The 14,997-nt window shown below is 36.8% G+C and overlaps 2 pseudogenes; both read left to right on the forward strand.

Moving 5' to 3' along the window:
* The first annotated feature begins 6,332 nt into the window (after positions 1 to 6,332).
* LOC136120194 (tubulin beta chain-like) lies at positions 6,333 to 8,580 on the forward strand (annotated as a pseudogene).
* A 108-nt stretch (positions 8,581 to 8,688) lies between these two features.
* Positions 8,689 to 9,903, forward strand: LOC136120195 (phenylalanine--tRNA ligase alpha subunit pseudogene; annotated as a pseudogene).
* The last annotated feature ends 5,094 nt before the right edge of the window (positions 9,904 to 14,997 follow it).

The raw sequence follows: 14,997 nt of genomic DNA on the forward strand, positions 1-14,997 counted from the left end.
AACACTCCCTAACACCATACACAAAAACAAACTGAAAATGGATTAAAGACCTAAATATAAGGCCAGACACTATCAAACTCTTAGAGGAAAACATAGGCAGAACACTCTATGACATAAATCACAGCAAGATCCTTTTTGACCCACCTCCTAGAGAAATGGAAATAAAAACAAAAATAAAGAAATGGGACCTAATGAAACTTCAAAGCTTTTGCACAGCAAAGGAAACCATAAACAAGACCAAAAAACAACCCTCAGAATGGGAGAAAATATTTACAAATGAAGCAACTGACAAAGGATAAATCTCCAAAATTTACAAGCAGCTCATGGAGCTCAATATCAAAAAACAAAAAACCCAATCCAATAATGGGCAGAAGACCTAAATAGACATTTCTCCAAAGAAGATATACAGATTGCCAACAAACACATAAAAGAATGCTCAACATCATTAATCATTAAAGAAATGCAAATCAAAACTACAATGAGATATCATCTCACACCGGTCAGAATGGCCATCATCAAAAAATCTAGAAACCATAAATGCTGGAGAGGGTGTGGAGAAAAGGGAACACTCTTGTACTGTTGGCGGGAATGTAAATTGATACAGCCACTATGGAGAACAGTATGGAGGTTCCTTAAAAAACTACAAATAGAACTACCATGTGACCCAGCAAACCCACTACTGGGCATATACCCTGACAAAATGATAATTCAAGAAGAGTCATGTACAAAATGTTCATTGCAGCTCTATTTACAGTAGCCAGGACATGGAAGCAACCTAAGTGTCCATCAACAGATGAATGAATAAAAAGTTGTGGCACATATATACAATGGAATATTACTCAGCTATAAAAAGAAACGAAATTGAGTTATTTGTTGTGAGGTGGTTGGACCTAGAGTCTGTCATACAGAGTGAAGTAAGTCAGAGAGAGAAAAAGAAATACCGTATGCTAACACATATATATGGAATCTAAGAAAGAAAAAGAAAAAAAAAGAAAAGAAAAAGGTCATGAAGAACCTAGAGGCAAGATGGGAATAAAGACACAGACCTACTAGACAATGGACTTGAGGATATGGGGAGGGGGAAGGTTAAGCTGTGACAAAGTGAGAGAGTGGCATGGACATATATACACTACCAAACGTAAAATAGATAGCTAGTGGGAAGCAGTTGCATAGCAGAGGGAGATCAGCTCGGTGCTTTGTGACCACCTAGAGCGGTGGGATAGGGAGGGTGGGAGGGAGGGAGTCGCAAAAGGGAAGAGATATGGGGATATATGTATATGTATAGCTGATTCACTTTGTTATAAAGCAGAAACTAACACACCATTGTAAAGCGATTATACTCTAATAAAGATGTTAAAAAAAAAAAAGAAGAAAGGATAAGAAAGAAATGGTGGTGTGATAGGGTATATCCAAAGTCAGAATAAATAAACTAGGAATTTCAAAGTTGAGAAAAATCTTAATAAAAACACTAATTATTACTGGCCTCAGTGTTTACAATGCAGACACATACACAGATGTGCATACACACACTCTATACTATTCACATATTTTGTTTAAATGTACAGAACTGTTATTTTCTCACTCTCAATTTCTTTTTCTTTCTTTACTAACACCAGAAAAGGTCATTGTATTTCTCCCACTGCTGAGTTTTTGCATATGATGTCCCTCCTTCTAAAATTCATTTCCTACTCACCTCAGTCCCCTCATTTCTTATATAACTAGCTTGCCTCCATTTTTCATGCCTCAAATTAAATATCATCTCCTCAGAAAAGCCTTACCTGACCACCAGTATAGACACTTGTCCTTATTATTCACCATTTCTTCGTACTACTGTTTATTCATAATATTTAGGAAATATAACATCATGCCTTTGTCTCTTCACCTCTAATTAAATGATTTATCTGTTTAACTGTTTATTTTGTGTTACTCATACCAGGTTATAGACTCTTGTCAGAGTTTATTCACTAATAATATACTCAGCATTCAGAAATGAAGCTTCTCATCTAGTAGGCTTTGAATAGCATTAACTGAATAAACAAAAAAGTTAATCTAATTTTGTATGGTATTCTATATTACTCATCAGAGATGTGAACTAATCTCTTTCATTTATAGGATGAATAACAATTTGACTCTTTTTAATATACTTTACTCAAAAAATTACTAGTTCTTTGTGAGTACATTTTGCCATCTACTTTCATAGGACTACTCACTACGGATTATTTGGAAACAAAATATCCTCATTAAACGTTTGTTTGTGTCTTGTCCTTGTTCTGTTCAGTATGGTTTGCTTGGCCTTAGTTCACTCTTTAGGCCTCATGCAGAGAACTGAGAAGAGATGAAAATGAAATACATTTCCCAATAGCATAAACAAGTTTGTAAAATCATATGTTTATATGTCTACTCAAGTTTATAAAAATTAGATCAAAAATCTTTGTTTTATTGAGTTTTACAAGTATGATAAAGAAATCTGTAACATTTTTAACTGATTTATTTTTTTCTCAATAGATTTTCTTTACTTTGTGCTGAATTTTAGTTATTTAATTTCTTCAGTTGGAAAAAATATTCAACTTTAAGTAATTAATTAAAAGATCACCAAATCTGATGTGTTACATTTCATTTATGTTACTGTGAAATATCAGAATTCACATCACTGTCTCTTAGCATTATAAATTAAATTATTTTTGTTACAATAACTAAGTTAATAGCAAAATAATTGAGGAAATATTTTTAATGCTGTAGAATAACTCACTCTGAAGACTACAAGATTTTTGCCACAGAATATATATAAAATTGTATGGTAAGTCCCATTTAGTTTTTCTATATATATTTTCTTTTATTTTATACCACTATTTTTATATGTTCTATAGCAATTCCTCCCAATTGTGCTTTTTTCCAAAGAAAACCATAGGTCAAGCAAGTTTAAAATAAATAGCAGACTTAATAGAAATTATATTTTTCCAATAAAAACTAATATTAAGAAAATTTGAATTTATTTTATAAAGTGATATAGTAAAATATTATTAATAAAATAATTCATATGTATAGTAAAAAAAGTAAAAAAAGAAAATTCAAACCATTACATTAGAATATTAACTGAAAATTTAAATTATTCTGACTCGTTTCTTGTAACACTCCTTGATTTAACAGCATTTAGAAGTTTCTATTTTAGGTCTGGTAATTTTTAATGAAATTCTAAAGGATATCATTTTAGTTTTCCTTCTTGATTTATCAATTTTAAACTATTTGTATGTATTTCCTCTACTGAAATAGGATGGATTTTGCCTTAGGGCATTTTTTTTTTTTACCTTTTCTATCCTATTGTTACTAAATTAGTTTTTCATATATATATATATAATTTAATTTTAAATAATATATGTAAATCTGTTTCTTATCTCTCTAAATGAAGACAGATACCTCCATGTAAGATTTTTTAAAACGCTAGTATCCTTACATTTACCTACTCAAATTCTCCCTAACTCTACATTCTAGCTTAAGATACTCAGACCATTAAAATTCCATTGATATGGTTTATCAAATTTACAGTTTGTCCTCTTATAAAAATTAAAATACCCTTGTTTTGTTACAGTCTGATTCTAACATTGAAACAATAAAGAGCATTTACATTTTCATGTAAATATTGTTTGTTACTAAGCGCATCGAGAAGAAAGAACAAGTATAGAGAAACATAAGCAAAATGGTACAAAAACTGCAATTTTTTTTAAAAAAGAGCAATTTATCTTTAAATTAAATTTATCACATCTTTTAACCAGTTTATTGAGGTACTACTGACACAAGAAAGTTGTACATATGTAGTGTATACATCTTGATGAGTTTGCAGGTAATTATATACTTGTCAAGTCATCACCACAATCAATGCCATAAACATACCCATCACCTCCCGAAGTTTCCTCTCCCTCTTTATTTATATTAATAATAAATAAATATAAATGTATTAAATTTTCTTTACTAAAACTCAAGTTGCATTTTCATTTTGCTTCAATTTGGATTACAATTTTGTTTTTCTTGGAGTCTAATTACTTTTGATTTTTTAGAGTTGGAAAAAGAATCATAAAATATCCTCATAACACCCAAGACATTTTCCAGATTCTTTATCATAGTACTTTGATACTGTTCTACATAACACTGACTGCTTTCTAAAGGGATTGCCCATTTGTTCCTGGAATGTTTTTCAGTGGGAATTGCTGTTCTTCATTTTCCATGTTCTTGACTCCCTTTACATTTTGCTGGAGCATATGTTCAAGGGATATCTTTTTCTGGAAATGACAAATATAACAGACACTCCAAGACCCTGCATGTCTACAAATATCTTTTTTTGTCCTTTCTGTCTTAATTTTTGCTAGATATATAATTCTAAGTTCAAAATTAATTCCCATCAAAATTCTGGGGAAATTTCTCCTTTGCTGCATACCATGGAATAACTTCAAAGAGAAGTCTGGCATTGCCTATTTTTATTGTTGCTCTTCTTTGTGTGCTATTATTTCTCAAAACTTATGCAAACTTCTCTTTGTCCATGGGATTTGAAAATCTGTTGTGCCTTTAGGAAAAGGGATTTTAACATTTATTTTTGAGTCATTTAGTGGATACATTTAATCGAATGGCTCATATTGTTTCTAAATTCTGATAATTTGTTTCTAATATTTCCTTTTGATTTTCTTTCTGATTGTTGGACCTACTTGGATTGATATTTTATATTCATGAATTTTCTGTGATATTTTTCACATCATTGACTTTTGCTCTTGGTTTAGGAAAATTTTCTCAATGTTATCCTACAAAACTTTAAAACTTAAAAAAGATCAATCTTATGATTTTAGACTTAAAGAGTTGCAAAAATACTACAGACAGTCCCATTGTATCCTCTAAGTTTTCCTTTGTGAATATTTATCTTACATAATATAGGACAATTATCAAAACTAAGAAAGTAACTTTAGTACAGTACTATTAATGAAACTAAGAAACTAACTTTGGTTCAGTACTATTAAACAGTAGAATTTGTGCAGTTTACCTTCCCCCCCCCCAACTAATAGACTTTTACTGTTCCAGGATACAATCCAGGGGCTCACCTTGCATTTAGTTGTTATATTACTTATCTGTGAAAGTTCCCTGGTCTTTTCATATAGTTCAAGACCTTGAACATTCTGAACAGCAATGGCCACTTTATTTTTGTAATGCCCCTCAATTTTAGTTTGTCTAGTATTTTCTCATCACAGAACACTCCAAGACACTGCATGTCTACAAATATCTTTTTTGTCCTTTCCATCTTAATTTTTGCTAGTTATATAATTCTGAGTTCAAAATTAATTTCCATCAAAATTCTGGGGAAATTTCTCCTTTGTTGCATACCATGGAATAAATTCAAAGAGAAGTCTGGCTTTGCCTATTTTTGCTGTTGCTTTTCTTTGTATGCTATAATGCATTTTGGGGAAGGCTATCACAGAAGTGATGGCTCTCAGTGCACCATATTAGGGTATACATTATGTTGACAAATATTACTGATACTACCTTACTTTGGTGAAGTATGTATATTTAAGGATTCTACATTATAAAGTCACTATTATTCCTTTTCTAATTACTAAATAATTGGGGGGAAATATTTTCACAATACAAATATAACAACTTCTGCTTAAATGTTCACTAATTTTATCACTCACTGAGGATCTTGCCTGTAGCAGTTATTACTGTAGTGTTCTAATGATGATTTTCTCTATCCCTCACTCCTCCTACATCTATTCTTCTATAAGGAAGAGATGTGCTTTCTCCCCATTTATTTGTTCAGTTAGTTATTTATATATATGGACTCATGCATATTTATTTTATTTGGGGGTTATAATCCTATTCTGGCATTCGATATTTTGTTGCTCAAGTTGTTCCAGCAGCTTTGTCCATTGAGAGCTCTTTCAGGTTGACTCCTGTGCCCTTTTAACATGCCTCCATCTATTTTTCATTAAATGTATTCATCTCTGATACTGCTAGATGCTCTAGGCTCATCTTGTAGTTTTCTTGCCAGCCCTGAAATCAATAGTTTCACCAAGGACCCTTGAATCTTTTTATTGGAAAATTATATTTAGAAACCGAGATTTGGACATTAGGTGTACTTATTGTTATTGCTTCTATTTCTTCTTAGTGAAAAGATCTAGGAATATATATTTACCAATTCCTGCATAAATACACATCAATAATTACGTATGCATGTGTATGTGTAATCTGTCACTTATCATCTATATGTCTGTACTGATAATTACTCCGATCCAGCACTGCAAGGTTTATTCTAATTTTCCCCATTTAGTTATTTATAACTCCCCCCTCCAAAAAAAAAGTCAGAAACATGGCTCTCATCATGTAAAAAAAAATTACTTATTTGTTCAACCCTCTTATAACAATAGTTTTAGATTTGTTCAGCCATATCCAAGGGAGAAACACATTTACTAACTAGAGTGTTTGGATACATTTCTTTATACATTTACCCTTACAATATCTGGTCAAAACACTACTTTCCAAAATTATTTAAAATGAGATTCTTTTTATTCCCATCCCCTTCAGTATGGTTATTTGACTCAATTGTAGTTCAGTTATTTTGTCACATTCCTTCTATCTCACAATCCTGATTTTTTAAATTTAAAATTGTATATAAAAATTACTCTTTGATGTATGGTTCCACAGGTTTTGACAAATTCATAGAACTGTATATTCACCACTACAGTTTCACGAAGAACAGTTCCATCCCAAATACAGTCTCTTTATATTCATCCTCTCCCTCTCAAAACCCAATGTGTGGCACCAACTGATCTAATTTTCTATACTTATGGTATTGCCTTTTCTAAAATAGCATATATTAATGGAATCATACAATATATAGTATTGGTGTCTAACTTCACTCACTTAGCCAGTTACATTGAAGATTTGGGAGTCATCTATTTGTTAGAATATACAAAAGTTTGTTTATCCATTCACTGGTTGAGAAACATTTGTTTTGTTTCCAATATTTGGTGACTGTGAATAAAGATGTTATAAATATTTTGTGTGTGTGTGTGTGTGTGTGTATGTGTGTGCGCGAACATATGTTTTCATTTGCCTTGGAGTAATACTGCTGGGTCCTATGGTAAATAGAAGAACATTCAACTTTATAAAATACTCCCCAAATGTTTTCTAATGTGGCTGTAGAGTTTTGCATTTCTAATAAAAATGTATGAGACTTCTAGGGGATTGCATCGTTGGCACCACTTGGTATCGCCAGTGTTGTTACTGTTACTTTGTTTGCTTGTTTTGGCATTTTGATAGGTGTATAGTTACCTCACTGAAGTTTTAAGTTGCAACTCCCTAAAGATTAAAAATGTTGAGCACCTTTTCATATGCTTATTTGCCATATCTCCACCTTCTTTGGTGACACCTATCTTCAGATCTTTCCCACATATTGTTTATTGATTTTTATTGTTGAGTTTTGAGATTTAGATTTATTTTTATATTCTGGAAACAAGTCCTGAAATGGAAATTTGATTTGTAAATATTTTCTATGAGTGTGTCTCTTGTCATTCTATTTACTTAGTAGTATCATTTGCAGAAGAGTAATTTTTATTTAAAAAAAATTCAATTTATATTTATAAAAAGTTCAATTTATCTTTTCTTTTCCTAAATAGATCATGCTTTTGGTGTTGTATCTAATATCTCTCTGCCTAAACCACAGTCAGGTAAGTTTTCTCCTATAATTTCTTCTAAAAAGAACATTTTGTAGATGTTTTAGAGTTTTATATTTTTCATTTAGAACTACAAGTAATTTTTCATTATTAAGATGTCCTGAAGAAGGAGGCTGAGTGACTGCCTGCATGGCTTCCAGATGACCCACTCCCTGGGTGGAGGGACTGGATCTGGGATGCATACTCTCCTCATCACCAAGATCCAGGAGGCATATCTAGATAGGAACATGAACATTTTCAGCATGGCGCCCTTGCCTGAGGTGTCAGATAGGATGGTGGAGCCCTACAATACCACCTACTCAGTCCACCAGCTGGTAGAAAACACAGATGAGACCTACTGCATTGATAATGATGCTCTCCATTACGTCTGATTCAGAACCATAAAGCTGACCACACCCACCTACAATGACCTGGACCACCTGGAGTTGGCCACCACGAGTGGGGCCATTACCTGCCTGTCCTTCCCCAACCAGCTCAATGCTGACCTGTGCAAGCTGGCATGAACAAGGTCCACTTCCCCCGCCTGCACTTCTTCATGTCGGCTTTGCTGTGTTAAGCAGCCAGGGAAACCAGCAGCACTGGGCCCTGACAGTGCCGGAGCTTACCCAGCAGATGTCAGACACCAAGAATATGATGGCCACCTGTGGCCTCTGCCATGGCTGCTATCTGACTGTGGCCATCGTGTTCAGAAGCTGCATGCCCATGAAGGTGGTGGACGAACAGATGCTTAACATCCAAAACAAGAAGAGCAGCTATCCTGTCCAGTGGATGGCCAACATTGTGAAAACAGCTGTCTGTGACATTCCGCCCCAGGGGCATAAAAATGTCTGCCACCTTCACTGGCAACAGCACAATACATAATATTTCTTAAAATATTCTAATTGGATGGTGGGAGCCTACAGCCGAGGGTAAGGACAACGCCCGGAGAGGGCAGCCAGGAGCCCTGGGTGTTTCTTAACATGTCTTGCCCCTTCTGCCCCAAGGCCTAGCCAGAGGCAACTCCTGTGACTGCCCAGCGACAAAACAGGCTTCAGCAAAGCCTTGTCCAACAAGTGACTCCGAGTGGACAAAGGTGTGCCCAATATGCCCCGGTTGTTCAGAGTGGTGGACAGCGTGGAGGATGAGGTGTAGTGGTGGCTCCACCTGGTCTCGGGAGGGCAGGCAAGGGGGAGAGAAGTGAGCTCAGAAACAGGAAGCTGCTGACTGAAGTAACCCTGAAGTAACCTGCTGGGTAAGAAAAGGCAGCATCTTCAGCACTAGCATCTCCAAGCAGGAGGTGGAACTGGCCCCAGAGATGATTTCCAGCAGTTCTGAGTGGAACCACCCTTTAAGCCCTACAACTTCTCAGCCCCCAAGATCCTCCACAACAGCCGACACCTGCACACCCTACTCAAGGTCTGCACCCAGCTCTCCGGCTGATCTTTCTGGAGTTGAGGTTCACAGGGTTGCCAACAGACCATCTCCTCAAGCAATCCTTCTGGATTTTTTCTTTTGACGCCCTTTTCCAGCCCCAGAAGCACTCAGCGCATGACACCTTCTTCCTGGGATACCCAGCAAAGGCCCTGCAGCTGCCAGTGGACTATGTCCAGCAGGTCAAGCAGGCCTGGTCCTAGGTCAGCTGCCACTCATGGGGGAACAACCGGGACTGCAGGGAGCAGGACGAGATGGGAAAAGCCTGCTGCACGAGCACACACACCACGAACGTCAGCTCAGTGCGCTCTGTCGCTTCCGCCCTGGGCAAGTCCATTGTGCCCCGCCAAGAACCTAACCACCAACGGTGTGTTCTGGAACGAGACCTGGAGGACTCTCACCTGGCTGAATTCCACCAGATGTTAGACATTGTGGCTGACCACCACCTCATCCCAGGCCATTTTGTGGACATCATGAGGGAGTTCTTCACCAAGCTGGTATCATTCATTTTGAGACAGCCTACAATCCCTACACAGAGCCCAGCAAGGAGGCGTTCAGTTACCACCAAGGCCTAAAGAAGTGGGTGGAGGTCCGGAGCTCTGGACTCTTCTGCCCTGAGATGCTGCTGCCCATGGGGCTCCCTGAGAACCTGTCAGGTGTTGCCTGTCAGGGACCTCTCCCTGGAGCACCTGACTATGATCAAATATGGCATTAGCAGTGTCTGGGAGCTGGTGAGCCTAAGATGAACCTGCAGATGGTGGTAGTAGTCCCTTGTGCCACCTGAGCGGCCAAACTGGGATTCAGGTATAGATAATATAATTTGTTGGGGGGGTGGGTGGGGGCAGGTGGTGGGGTAGAAGAAAAATGGAAGAGGAAAAAGGGGAGAAGAAGGCATCCAGTGGATGGCTTTCTAACATTGTTTAAAAAAATTCTATTGAATAAATTTGGGGAAATCTATTTTCTAGTCTAATTCTGTTCCATCAATCTGTGGATATATCTTCTTTTCAATACCATACTGTCTTGATTAGTGTAGCTTTCAAGTAAATATTTAAATTGAAATGTGTGAATCTTCCAAATTTGTTCCTCAGTTTTAAAATCATTTTTGTCAATTCAAGTTTCTTTGTCTTTCCATATAAATTTTACACTCACCCATAAGATATCTACAAAAATTATGCTGGAATTTTAATTAGGGTTGCACTGAATCTGCAGATCAAATTGTGGATAATTTATTTCCTAAAAATATTGAACTTTCCTGTCTAAGAAAATGGTATATATCTTCAGTTATTTGTTGTTTAATTATTTTCATTTGTGCTTTATAGTTTTCAACACAGAGAACCTGAATATATTTTTGTTAGGTTTCTACCTAATCTTTCAATTTTATTTAGTGCTACAGTAAATTAAATTTTTTAAATTCCAATTGTTTCTTGCCAGTAGGTAGGAATAAAATTTATATTTTTACGCTGACTTTATTTACTAAAACTTGATTAACTCTATTAATTCTAGAAAAATATCTGAGTTTTTCAGATTTTCCACATAGAAAATTATTTCATCTATGAATAGAAAATGATTATCTTGGGGGACCTTCAATATGGCAGAGAAGTAAGACATGGAGATCACTTCCTCCTCACAAATACATCAAAAATACATCTACATGTGGAACAGCTCCTACAGAACAACTACTGAACGCTGGCAGAAGACCTCAGACCTCCCAAAAGGTAAGAAACTCCCCAATTACCTGGATAGGGCAAAAGAAAAAAGAAAAAACAGAGACAAAAGAATAGGGATGGGACCAGCACCTCAGGGAGGGAGGTGTGAAGGAGGAAAAGTTTCCACACACTAGGAAGTGTCTTCACTGGCAGAGAAGGGGGTGGGCTGGGGGGAAGCTTCTGAGCCACAGAAGAGAGCACAGCAACAGGAGTGCACAGGGCAAAGCAGAGATTCCTGCACAGAAGATTGGTGCTGACCAGCACTCAGTAGGCTGAGAGGCTTGTCTGCTCACCTGCCAGGGGGGTCTGGGGGCTGGGTCTGGGGGCTGGGAGCTGAAGCTCTGACTTTGGAAGACAGATCCCAGGGGTAGGACTGGGGTTGGCTGCATGACCACATCTTGAAGGGGGCTAGTTTGCCACAGCTAACTGGAGGGAGTCCGGGTAAAAGTCTGGACCTGTCTAAGAGGCAAGGGACCATTGTTTTGGGGTGCGCAAGAAGAGGAGATTCAGAACACCACCTAAATGAGTTTCATAGATGGGCATGAGCTGTGGCTATCGGCACAGACACCAAAGACAGGCATGAAACACTAAGGTTGCTGCTGCAGCCACCAAGAAGCCTGTGTGCAAACACAGGTCACTATCCACACCTCCCTTCCTGGGAGTCAGTGCACCCTGCCTCTTCCAGGGTCCTGTGATCCAGGGACAACTTCCCCAGGAGAACATACAGCACACCTAAGGCTGTTGCAACATCACACCAGCCTCTGCCACCACAGGCTCACCTGCATTCCATGCCCCTCCTTCCCCCCTGGCCTGAGTGAGCCAGAGCCTCCTAATCAGCTGTTACTTTAACCCTGTCCTGTCTGGGTGGGGAAGAGACGACTTCAGGTGACCTACATGCAGAGGTGGGGCCAAATCCAAAGCTGAACACCAGATTCTGTGCAAACAAAGAGGAAAAGGGAAATTTCTCCCAGCAGCATCAGGAGCAGTGAATAAAATCTCCACAATCAGCTTGATGTACCTTGCATCTGTGGAATACCTGAATAGACAATGAATCATCCCAAAATTGAGGGGGGTGGACTTTGGGAGCAACTGTAGACTTGGTGTTTGCTTTCTGCATCTAATTGGTTTCTGGTTTTATGTTTCTCTTAGCATTAGAGCTTATTATCATTGGTAGATTTGTTTATTGATTTGGTTGCTCTCTTGCTTTTTTATATTTATATTTTTTTTTCCTTTTTTTCTTTTTGTGAGTGTGTATGTGCATGTTTCTTTGTGTGATTTTCTCTGAATAGGTTTCCTTTTACCATTTATCCTAAAGTTCTGTCAGTCTGCTTTTTTTTTAATAAAGTTTTTAATACTTGTTATAATTGGTGGATTTGTTTATTGATATGGTTACTCTCTTCTTTCTTTCATTTTCTTTTTTTACTTTTCTCTTTTTTTATTTTTAATATTTTTAAATTATTATTTTAGTAACTATATTTTATTTAATTTATTTACTTTCTCTGAGCCATGTGGCTGAAAGCATCGTGGTGCTCTGCTCGGAAGTTAGGCCTGAGCTTCCTAGGTGGGACAGCTGAGTTCAGGACATTGGTCCACCAGAGACCTCCCGGCTCCAAGTAATATCAAATGGGAAAAGCCCTCCCAGAGATCTCCATCTCAATGCTAAGACCCCAATCCACTCAACAACCAGCAAGCTACACTTCTGGACACCCCAAGCCAAACAACTAGCAAGACAGGAACACAACACCACCCATTAGCGGAGAGGCTGCCTAAAGCCATAATAAGTTCACAGACACCCCAAAACAAAATGGATGTGGTCCTTCCCACCAGAAAAACAAGATCCAGCCCCACCCATGAGAACACAGGCACCAGTCCACTCCAAGAGGAAGCCTACACAAGCCACTGAACCAACCTTACCTACTGGTGGCAGACACCAAAAAGAATGAGAACTACAAACTTCAGGCCTGAGAAAAGGAGACCCCAAACACAGTAAGTTAACCAAAATGGAAAGACAGATAAATACACAGCAGATGAAGGAGCAAGGTAAAAATACACCAGATCAAACAAATGAAGAGGAAATAGGTAGTCTACCTGGAAAAGAATTCAGAGTAATGATAGTAAAGATGACCCCAAATCTTGCAAATAGAATAGAAAAAATACAAAAAAATGATTAACAAGAACCTAGAAGCACTAAAGAGCATACAAACAATGATGAACAACACAACAAATGAAATTAAAAATTCTCTAGAAGGAATCAATAGCAGAACAACTGAGGCAGAAGAATGGATAAGTGACCTGGAAGATAAAATAGTGGAAATAACTACCACAGAGTAGAATAAAGAAAAAGAATGAAAAGAACTGAGGACAGTCTCAGAGAACACTGGGACAACATTAAATGCACCAATATTTGAATTATAGGGGTCCCAGAAGAAGAAGAGAAATAGGAAGGGACTGAGAAAATATTTGAAGAGATTATAGTTGAAAACTTTCATAATATGGAAAGGAAATAGTCAATAAAGTCCAGGAAGCACAGAGAGTCCCAAACAGGGTAAATCCAAGGAGAAACATGCCAAGACACATATTAATCAAACTAGCAAAAATTAAATACAAAGAAAAAATATTAAAAACAGCAAGGGAAAAACGACAAATAACATACAGGGGAATCCCCATAAGGTTAACAGCTAATCTGTCAGCAGAAACACTGAAAGCCAGAAGGGAGTGGCAGGACATATTTAAAGTGATGAATGGGAAGAAACTACAACCAAGATAACTCTACCCAGCCAGGATCTCATTCAGATTCAATGGAGAAATTAAAACCTTTACAGACAAGCAAAAGCTAAAAGAATTCGGCACCACCAAACCAGCTTTACAACAAATGCTAAAGGAACATCTCTAGGCAGGGAACACAAGAGAAGGAACAGACCTAGAAAAACAAACCCAAAACAATTAAGAAAATGGTAATAGGAACATACATATCGATAATTACCCTAAATGTGAATGGATTAAATGCTCCAACCTAAAGATATAGACTGCCTGAATGGATACAAAAATGAGACCCATATATATGCTGTCTACAAGTGACCAACTTCAGACCTAGGAACACATACAGACTGAAAGTAAGGAGATGGAAAAAGATATTCCGTGCAAATGGAAATCAAAAGAAAGCTGGAGCAGCAATTCTCATATCAGAAAAAATAGACTTTAAAATAAAGACTATTACAAGAGACAAAGAAGTACACTTCATAATGATCAAGGGAACAATCCAAGAAGATATAACAATTCTAAATATTTATGCACTCAACATAGGAGCACCTCAATACATAAGGCAAATGCTAACAGCCATAAAAGGGATAAATGACAGTAACACAATCATAGTAGCGGACTTTAACAACCCCCTTTCACCAATGGACAGATCATCCAAAATGAAAATAAATAAGGAAACAGAAGCTTTAAGTGATACATTAAAGAAGAATGATTTAACTGATATTTAATAGGACATTTCATCCAAAAACAACAGAATACACTTTCTTCTCAAGTGCACATGGAACATATCTTATAATATGTTATGATAGATAGATCTTATCTTGGGTCACAAATCAAGCCTTGGTAAATTTAAGAAAATTGAAATCATGTCAAGCATCTTTTCCAAACACAATGCTATGAGACTAGATATCAGTTACAGGAAAAAAATCTGTAAAAAATACAAATACATGGAAGCTAAATAATACACTACTAAATAACCAAGAGATCATGGAAGAAATCAAAGAGGAAAAAAAAGTACCTAGAAACAAATGACAATGAAACACGATGACCCAAAACCTATGGGATGCAGCAAAACTGTTCTAAGAAGGAAGTTTATAGCAATACAATCTTACCTCAAGAAACAAGAAATATCACAAAAAACCAGCCTAACCTTACAATGAAAGCAATTAGAGAAAGAATAACAACAAAAAAAATAGTTAGCAGAAGGAAAGAAATCATAAAGATCAGATCAGAAATAAAGGAAAAAGAAATAAAGGAAATGATAGCAAAGATCAATAAAACTAAAAGCTGGTTCTCTGAGAAGATAAACAAAATTGAGAAACAATTAACCAGACTCATCAAGAAAAAAAAGGAGAAGACTCAAATCAACAGAATGAGAAATGAAAAAGAAGTAACAACTGACACTGAAGAAA

The sequence above is a fragment of the Phocoena phocoena genome, chromosome 3, assembly GCF_963924675.1.
Source record: "Phocoena phocoena chromosome 3, mPhoPho1.1, whole genome shotgun sequence".
Classification (NCBI taxonomy): Eukaryota; Metazoa; Chordata; class Mammalia; order Artiodactyla; family Phocoenidae; genus Phocoena; species Phocoena phocoena.